This window comes from Oryx dammah, unplaced genomic scaffold, assembly GCF_014754425.2.
Source record: "Oryx dammah isolate SB20612 unplaced genomic scaffold, SCBI_Odam_1.1 HiC_scaffold_28, whole genome shotgun sequence".
NCBI lineage: Eukaryota > Metazoa > Chordata > Mammalia > Artiodactyla > Bovidae > Oryx > Oryx dammah.
Genome location: NW_024070212.1, coordinates 18,454,572 through 18,464,186, shown reverse-complemented (window position 1 = coordinate 18,464,186; position 9,615 = coordinate 18,454,572). Strand labels below are relative to the sequence as shown.

General features: G+C 43.5%; 1 long non-coding RNA gene across 1 annotated transcript; it reads left to right on the top strand.

Moving 5' to 3' along the window:
- The first annotated feature begins 838 nt into the window (after positions 1–838).
- On the top strand, positions 839–5,894 carry LOC120855872. The gene is made up of 3 exons (XR_005719327.1): positions 839–2,420; positions 2,796–2,918; positions 5,596–5,894. It is a non-coding gene; the product is annotated as an uncharacterized LOC120855872 (long non-coding RNA).
- Positions 5,895–9,615: the final 3,721 nt, after the last annotated feature.

Here is a 9,615-nt window from a genome sequence, read left to right as displayed (position 1 = left end):
ACAAAAATTCTCCCCATCCCCTGTTGCTCTCCCTCAAAGAGCTCCAACAACTCTCATGACCCTTAAAGGTCAAACACCAAGATTTACTGGCAGGATTGGTACTCAAACATGAACAGCTAGCTGAATAGCAACCCTGACCCATGACGAACATGTACAGGAAATAAAACCAGCTAAGTAAGTTCACAGTGTTTGCTTTTCTTCTCTCCCAAAACATATCTGTGTATAGCTTTGTATACAATTTACCCAGGGGCTCCCCTTCCTCCATTCACGTTTGCAATGACCCCTTCCTGCCTGGTAAATAAAATCTGTGGTGCACTTCAGATGCCAGTTAACAAGGCATGACTTACATAATCTATCTCACTGGTATCACAATTGCCTTTTAGGCAAGAGGTCTTTGGAGGAAAACACTCAGATTCCGTATTCAGTCAGTGAAAAAAAAAAAAAAAATGAAAGGAGAGACCAGGTAAAGAGTCCTGCCAATCACAAACCAGCACATCACTTACCCTCGTCTAAGCTCGGTTTCTTCAATTATGAGATAGGGTTATTAGGAGAATTCACTGACCCGATGCACGTAATTTGCTTAGCACAGGAAAGTGTTGAGAAATAGGTGTTAATGATAATCATCATTATTATTTTATTGTTATTACTGGGCCAGTGGCCCACTACTGATGATGGAAGTGTTTCCCTGCCATCAGCACCTTTACCCACACATACATGTGAGCCTTTTGATCCAAATGTTGAACTAATGAAAATGGCAGGAATGAAGTGAGTGTGTGTAATGGGGGCAAAAACAGAAATTTCAGTCAGAGACCATAGCCCTGATTAGCACAAAAGCAAGCTTCCCCCACTGAGAAGGGACAAAGTCAAATTCAAGCACTTCAGGCTCTCATATGACTTATATAGACCAATAAAAATATTTTAATAAACAATTAGGGAAAAGAAAAATGTTTATTTTAAAGTAAACATATATTAAAAAATAGACCCACAGGAATACTTGACCACATGATGTTCTAGTAACCCAGACTTTCAGGTCTGCACTTCGACAGCGCTTCCAGACGTGGAATGTATCCAGGGCCCCGGGGTCACACGGTAATAGAAGAGCCATAGGGAAAAGAGGAGCTTGGCAGAATTCCCTTCATATTTTAAGCTACAGCTTTCTTTACTGAAATAATAGCTTTCAAGACACAAATTGTTCACAAACCATTAATAGTATATATTGAGATGGGAAGATAAGCAGGAAGAATAACTAAGTCTGGCCTATTCTTTAAATGGGGACTTCCCTGGTGGCTCAGACAGTAAAGAATCTGCCTGCAATGCAAGAGACCCAGGTACCATCCCTTGAAGATTCCCTGGAGAGGGGAATGGCAGGCCACTCCAATATTCTTGCCTGGAGACGTCCATGGACAGAGGAGCCTGTCCATGGGTCTCAAAGAGTTGGATAGGACTAAGCAACTAACACACACACTCTTTAAATGAAACACTGCCTAAGCAGAGAAGAATGAAGTAGATGACTTTTCAAACGCTTCTAGGTCTCTTAAAATAATTCCACTGTCTATTGCAGTGGTTTTTCAGACATTTTTTTGACCACAACACACAGCAAGAAATATATTCTGCTTCTTGATCCCGTACATGCAAACATGATACTGGTTTCGTGAAAGAATACTGGCTCTTAGTATGGAATGTTTTTCTGTTCTTTTACTCCGGCTCCCGCCTTCCTTTCCCTTTCTTTCTCCCTCCCTTCCTCTCTAAAACTCCTTGCCAAACTGATTTTTGCCATTTATAATCTGAAAACATACAGGCCTAGTGGGTTTTTCTAATCACTATATATTTCTGCAGGTGAGTTTACCCATCCAGAATATGGATAGAATTCAGCCAACTTCCCAGGGCAGCAGTTTCTAGGTTTCACTTTTGTCTCTAGGATTCAAGAAGTCATTCCCAGGGGATCTTGTTTTCTCTATAGATGAAGGTAAGGATTTAGGAGCCTGGGGGAAGAAGGGGTTCAGATGAGAATCAACAGAAAGAACTGCAAGGTCTGAAAACAAGAACCATTTATCTGGTGCAATAAATTTTATGTTAATTTAAGAAAAAGTCTATCTTAAATACTTAGCATCATCAAGCATCTTTTACAGTTAACCCAGCAAACAAAGCTCTGGCTTGGAGGCCCAATCATTTATTTTCACGGAAAGAGACCTCTTTTCTAAAAACCAGGTCCCATCCCCCGCCCCCAGAGCCCCGACCCCTCCCAGGCCTCGGGTAACTTTTCCCTCCAGTTTGGTGGAAGGTTACATTAGAAGAAAATAGTCCCTACCGTCTAGAAACTTTTCAGGGGAAAAGAGGGCGTTTGACGTGTGGGTGGGTGTGCGGAAAGCGCCAGCAGCAGCAGCGGGAGCGGCGAACGCCCGGGGCTGGGCTGCAGACGGGTGCGGAGGCGCCAGCGGCGGGGGCGGGACCGGGCGGGGGTAGCGAGGCGGAGCGCAGGGAAGAAGATAGCCCTGAACTCTCCCAAAGGGCAGGGGCTGCCGGCTCTCCTCGGTTGAGCAGTCGCTGCCCGCGAGGGGGCGCTGGCGGCCGGGGAGTGAAGGATGGGGCCTTGGTCTCCCGAACCCAGTGAGTGGCTTGGGTGGTCAAGACTCGTCTTTTTTTTGATAATTTCTTTTTGTCATGATGCTCTTTTGGCCTCCGACTCCGTGAAGGGAGCCATATTAAGAGTGCAGAAGAGGTGACCTGGAGGAAAAATTAAAAGGCGACTTTTAAACATAGAGTTTTTCTTTCTTTTCTCTCTCAAATTAATTTAGATGTAAATTACATTTGGAAAGATCAGGCTGCGAGGCTATTTACCCTCACCAGATACTTAGAATAAGATTTCGGCGTGATAGTAGTTTTGCCAGTGGAGGCCGACTCCCCAAAACATCACCCTGGTAAGTAATGGACATTTCCATGGGTTATGACTTTGAGGTTTTGTTTTACTCCATTCTAATACATGGCCCTTCTAAAAGTGGTTAGATCATAACTCAGCCCAGGTTTAATTAAAATTATTTTTGAAAAATCTCAATGGGTAGGTAATTTACCTAGTTTCTCATTCAGATTGAGGAAATTTCGCTTTATTGCTGCATTAGTGTGGATGGAAGACAGCCTCTCTCTTTCCTGGTTGGTATGTCAACAAACATTTGAGGAGTGTTTAGTTCAGAATACTGTTGGGTATTATGGATTAAATGATCTGATATACCTGTCAATTTCATCAGAAACAGCATTTATGTATACATATAGTCTATATCGGGCTTCCCAGGTGGCATAGTGGTAAAGAATCCGCCTGCCAGTCCAGGAGATGCAAGAGATGCAGGTTTGATACTTGGGTCAGGAAGATCCCTGGAGAAGGAAATGGCAACCCCCTCCAGTATTCATGCCTGGAAAATTACATGCACAAAGGAGCCTGGAAGACTACAGTCCATGAGGTCACAAAGAGTCAGATGCAACTGAGTACACACACACGCACACGTCTATACCACGCTATACACCAGAACACACACACACACGTCTATACCACGCTATACACCAGAAATCTTTGTGAAATGTAAACTCAAATTAGAGACCTTGTTTTATTTTGCAGTGAAGTGGAGTTAATCTCATTGCAGTGTTGTGTAGATTTTAAGATACCTGGGATATAATAGGGACTCATTAACTGATAACTATTTATTATTTATCTAGATATGCTCCAAAGTGCTTTGCTCACGGCAAACAGTAAATACTGGTTGAATGAATGAACATGGCATGTTCCTTACTATATACGTAGGGAAAACAACAGGATGGGGATCCAGTAGCGAGATGACGTCATCAGTGAAGCTTAGCGTGGAGGTGTCTGCCCTAAAGCCCTTTCACCAGATGCAGGCTCTCTTGACCTTGGAATGTGGATTACTTAAAATTTTAGGGGGAAAAAAATGTGTACCTACTTGACTAGTAGGCCCTCGCCTCTTGTTAGTATGGAGCTTGAGAAGTTTTCTTAAATGTGGAAAAGCTAAGCTCACTTGACACAAATCAGGGGGAAAAAAGGTTTCTACAAGTTATTCAAGTTATTCATGTCAAAAGCGATTAGTGGGCCCCAGCTTCCATTACACCATTCATTGGGAGAGTGTAGGCTGGGAGCTCTGCAAGTCACATGATTCCATGGAGGAATTAAGGCTGAATTTTCTTTTGTGTTTCTGCCCTTAGCTATATTCAGTAGTAAGCATGTTTGGAAAAGGTTAAAACAGAACATGGAGCTCTAGTTTATTTTAATGCTGTCAGACTGCTAAGCAGTGGAAACTTGCTGAAGAGATTTACCAAGCTGTTTCCTTAAAGACTTTAGTGAATTAATTAAAAGGGTTCTGAGAGATACAACATGCCAGACCCCTACTGGCTCATAAAATTGTTCTTTCTGATTGATGTGACTTGACAGCTAAGCACAGCGCATGTAAAGCTGCAGGGGAATAAAACAAGCGTAGTGCTGATGTGTTCAAAAGACATGTGAGTGTTCCGCTTGAATTGGCTGTGACCGCAGAGTCAGCTGGACACTGTGCTCGTTTCCTTTGGCTCAAGTACCCGAGCTCCGTAGAAGCACAGATTTGGCAAGGTGCTCAGCCACTGAGTGAAAATGAAGTCACAGCTTCAGAAGAGATTCACAGATGGTGATGTGTAGGTATTCTGTTTCGCGTTTTAGTCATTGCCTTTAGAGTGCCTGCTTTAAGTGGTCCTCGGTTACGGAACCATGCCTGTGCCACGGTCTCCAGAGGGCCTGAGCCACAGGTGAACTGTGTTCTTTAGTAGACAAATATCTAAGACAAGCAGATGGGTCGCAGAAGTATTCTAAAGTTTTTAGCCAAATTCTGGGCAATGTTGGGTCTAACTGATTTAGAAAACACATTCTTTTTCAGCCAACGGTGAAGCCAAGATTGTTAACAATATGAACCAACACTGAAAGCCTTCATCATTAATACATACCTGCAGTCAGAATTTGAATGTGACCTGGCCAAATATATTTACTCATTCAATGCTTATTTAAATAAGTGGTAGGCCTTGGAGATACCTCAGTTCTTATATTCTCTCATAGTGCTGTTCAGTAGGAACATAATGTGAGCCATATAAGTAATTTAAAATTTTCTGGTAGCCACATAAAGACATTTAAAAGAAACCAATAACATTAATTTTAATTATGTATTTTATGTCCACCAAATATATATATATCATTTTAATATGTAGCAATATAGAAATTATTAATATTTGCATTATTCATTTTGAATTGTTTTCTAATTCAGTGTGTATTTTACACTTAGAGCACATCTCACATTGGCACTGCTCAGATTCCACATATGACTAGTGATGCTGGGCAGCCCAAGTCCAGAGGGAAATACAGATTGAGTATTGAGTAAAAAGGTAATTTCAGTAAGACGTAATAAAGGCAACGATGAGAGAAGTGTAAGGTACAATGAGAACACATAGAAAGGGCTTACTTCCTTTAGTCTTCCACCTGAACTTTCCATACTTTTCTCTGCTCCTCTGTATTCTTCCTGCCACCATGCCAATCCAAGCTGGCATCATCTCTTTCCTTGATTTCCACCACAGCCTCCAAAATTGCCTGCATTCACCCACGGCCCTCTCTGCAGCTACAGTGGTCTTTTAAAAATGACCGTGTGGGACTTCCCTGGTGGTCCAGTGGCTAAGAATCTGACTGCCAATGCAGGAGACATGGGTTCGATCCCTGGTCTGGGAAGATACCACATGCTGCAGAGCAACTCAGCCCATGCACTGCAACTGTTGAAGCCTGCTCACCTGCAGCCTGGGCTCTGCAATGAAGAGTAGCCCCTGCTCACAACTAGAGAAAGCCTATGCACAGCAGGAGAGACCCAGCGTGGCCAAAAATCAATAAGCACTTTTTAAAAATGTCCATCTGATAATATCATTCCCCTGCTGCAATCCTTAACTGTATGATGAACGCACATTGAACAAGCGTGGAATGATGGATATAAAACCCCCAGCACAAGGCTTCTGCTCACTGGTTGGTTCTCCCCCATCTCCCTTTCGCTGTCTTGTTTCTGTCCTTTCCCTCTCTGGCTCTGGAAAAGCCATCTGCCTCTCACTTCCTCTCATCACTTCTTAGTCCCTTATCATTTGACTTTTCTTTTTTCTTTCTTGCTTTCCTCTTTCCTTTTTCTTCTCCTCTCTCTCATGCTGTAGTTTATTACAATATAGAATTTAAACAGGCGTAAATTTTAGTGCTGTAGTGAGTTCCCTGGTGACCTAGTGGTTAGGATTCTGGTTGCGAGTCTAGATTTTCAGTACCGTGGCCTGGGATCAGTCCCTGGTCAGAGAACTGAGATCCCATCACGCACACTTCACAGCACAACGGACAAAAACAAACAAAGAAATGTGTGCTGTAGTTATGTACTTCAAGTTCTTCATTTTATTTGTTTATTTGCTACTCGGCATGTGAGATCTTGGGCTTCCCAGGTGGCGCTAGTGGTAAAGAACCCGCCTGCCAATGCAGGAGACGTGAGAGACACAGGTTCAATCCCTGGGTTAGGAAGATCCCTTGGAGGAAGGCATGGCAACCCACTCCTATATTCTTGCCTGGAGAATCCCTTGGACAGAGGAGCCTGGCAGGGTATAGTCCATAGAGTCGCAAAAAGCTGGACATGACTGAAGTGACTTAGCACAAACGCACTCATGTGAAGTCTTAGTTCCCTGGAAACAAAGTGTCAACCACTAGACCATCAAGGAAGTCCCAAGTTCTTCATTTTAAAACTTAGAAGAGATTGACCTTGTATCAGGATTAAATTAATATGCTTTTTATTTCAGCATGGCCTTCAGTTAACTCTTCTTATAGAGAACTTCTGTAGAAGCAAACGTATTCTCTCCTGGGAGGAAAGCAATCCCCTTTCATGTTTTGTAGAGGAGAAAATGATGCAGCTATATGCACAGTATCCTCCTCTAGTGATTTGAAACAAGTCAGAAGGAGAATCCAGGTACCTGCCCGTAGCTGTGCCTTTCTTAGGTAGATTGCTGCTGCCTTCTGGCAGTAGGGCAGTGAGGCAAGTTAATTATTCAGTGTCAGTGAAGGTAAATAAATAAATGAATTACCTAATTAAATAAACCTTCGGGGTGCTAAAAGCTGGCAGTTTCCTTAAGCACACACTTTTTTTTGAGAACCAGTTCTCTTGTATGAAGGAACAGGCAACCCAGGCATATGGACTCTTCCCTTTTACCTCTGAGAAAGTGGATTTATGACCTTCTGTGTACTCATCTCTCTGTTTATGTCTCTGACATAGACCACTCTGCCAGTTGCCAGGACTCTTTCTACCTCCACTGAGAACATGGAGAGATTCTGCCACGACAAAAGGAAAGAAAGTTATAATTCAAGAAGGACTTCCTGGGCTTCCCTGGTGGTCCAGTGGTTAAGAATTTGCCTAGCAATGCAGGGGACAGGGGCTCGATTGCTGGTCCGGGAGGACCCCACACGCCGCAACTACTGAGCCCATACGCCCTAGAGCCTGAGCTCCACAACAAGAGAAGCCACAGCAACGAGAAGTTCATGCACCACAACTGGAGAGTAGCCCTCACTCGCCACAACTAGTGAAATTCCACATGGAGCAACAAACACTCAGGGCAGGCATAAATAAACAAATAGATATTAAAATTAAAGAAAAAGAAAGGCTGTCAAGGCATGACATGGTGTCAAGGCTGTCATGCTGTCAAGGCATGACAAACACCAACACAAAACAAGTGAGGGAGAATCTTAGCTGAGAAAAGATGTTTCTGTTATAGAAAATACCCCACCTCACCCCCTTCCCCCATCCCAAGCCTAGCTTGAGCCCTACTCCCGGAAAGGCTTGGGTGTTCAGAGTCAGAATCAGCAAGCTTTTGTTGAATAGACAGATACTGCATACAAGGCAGTTCTGTGTACTTCTTTATACTAACCCATTTAATGTTTGAACTTAAGAGAAACCCTCCAACTTTTTCCTAAATGGAATTTTATTTTGAAATGAGATCCTGCAGCATGAGGACCAACTACAGAAATACTTTAGTGTTAAGGGACCTCCACAGCCTGAAGCATTTTTCCTAACTTGGACCACTGTTCCATGTGTATCCAGAGGCTATACCACATCCTACGCTAACAGCTTGTTCTTAACCTCCCACTTCAAAGATCTACTGAGAATTTCTTTCTGAGCAGAACTACTCTTGTCAAAGAAATAGTTGAAGCATGTTGTGTTAGTTAGGATAATTGCTATAATAAAAAGATCCAAGTAAAGGACATAGCTCACATACAGTAGTTTATTTCTCGCATCTAGAGTTGTATAACTTTTGAACTGTGGTGTTGGAGAGAACTCTTGAGAGTCCCTTGGACTGCAAGGAGATCAAATCAGTCAGTCCTTAAGGAAATCAGTCCTGAATATTCATTGGAAGGACTGATGCTGAAGCTGAAACTCCAATGCTTTGGCCACCTGATGCGAAGAACTGGCTCATTGGAAAAGACCGTGATGCTGGGAGATATTGAAGGCAGGAGAAGGGGGTAACAGAGGATGAGAGGGTTGGATGGCATCACCGACTTGGTGGACTTGAGTTTGAACAAGCTCTGGGAGTTCGTGATGGACAGGGAGGCCTGGCATGCTGCAGTCCGTGGGGTCTCAGTCAGAAACGACTGAGCAACTGAACTGAGGGTTGCAGAGCAGCACTCCTCCATGTAGCCATTTAGGAACTCAGGTTAATGAAAGCCTGCAAAAGGCGTGGAGGAAACACCTAGGAGGTTTTTATGAATCTAGAAGTAGGGCTGTTGTCATTTTTTTGCTAAGTCATGTCCGACTTGGTGACCCCATGGACTGTAGCCCACCAGGCTCTTCTTGTCCACAGATTTCTGAGGCAAGAATACTGGAGCGGGTTGCCAAAGAAAATTTTCATATGTAGAGAGGACTGAGCCCCCAGGATGCGGGTGAGCAATGGGGAGCATATCCATCTTACTTTCATCACCCTGGAGACCACTGACGGCCATTGGCATTAGTTACCGTCCAGAAGGATTTGACTGCTAAGGCCTGAAGGAAAACTGTTGTGTTTATTGACTGTTCATCTCTCACACTCAAACTTTTCTTTCCATTCTCCCAACTATGTCTTAATTCATCATTTCCTTTTTTAAAAAAAATATGTATTTGGGGGCACTTGGTCTCAGCCACCGCTCACAGGATCTCTGATCTTTGTTGTAGCAATTAGGATCTTCAGCTGCAGCATGCTCAATCTTTTGGTTGTGGCATGCACACTCTTAGTTGCAACATGTGGAATCTAGTTCCTTGACCAGGAATCGAACCCAGGCTCCCTGCATTAAGGGCTTTGAGTCTTAACCACTGGACCACCAGAGAAGCCCCCAGTTCATCATTTCTTGAACTACGTAAATAGCCTCCTAACAGAGGCCCCTACCTCTGTCCTCACGCACCCTCAACCCCATCTAACATGTGACTCTCACCGTGTTATGCTTCAATAGTTCCTTATCACTCGCAGGCTTGAGTCAACTTTCGTGATAAAAATCCCATCAGGACATTCACATTCCAGTTCCTTCCTACCTCTTAGACCTCATCTCTTGGCATTGCGCCCTGGGCA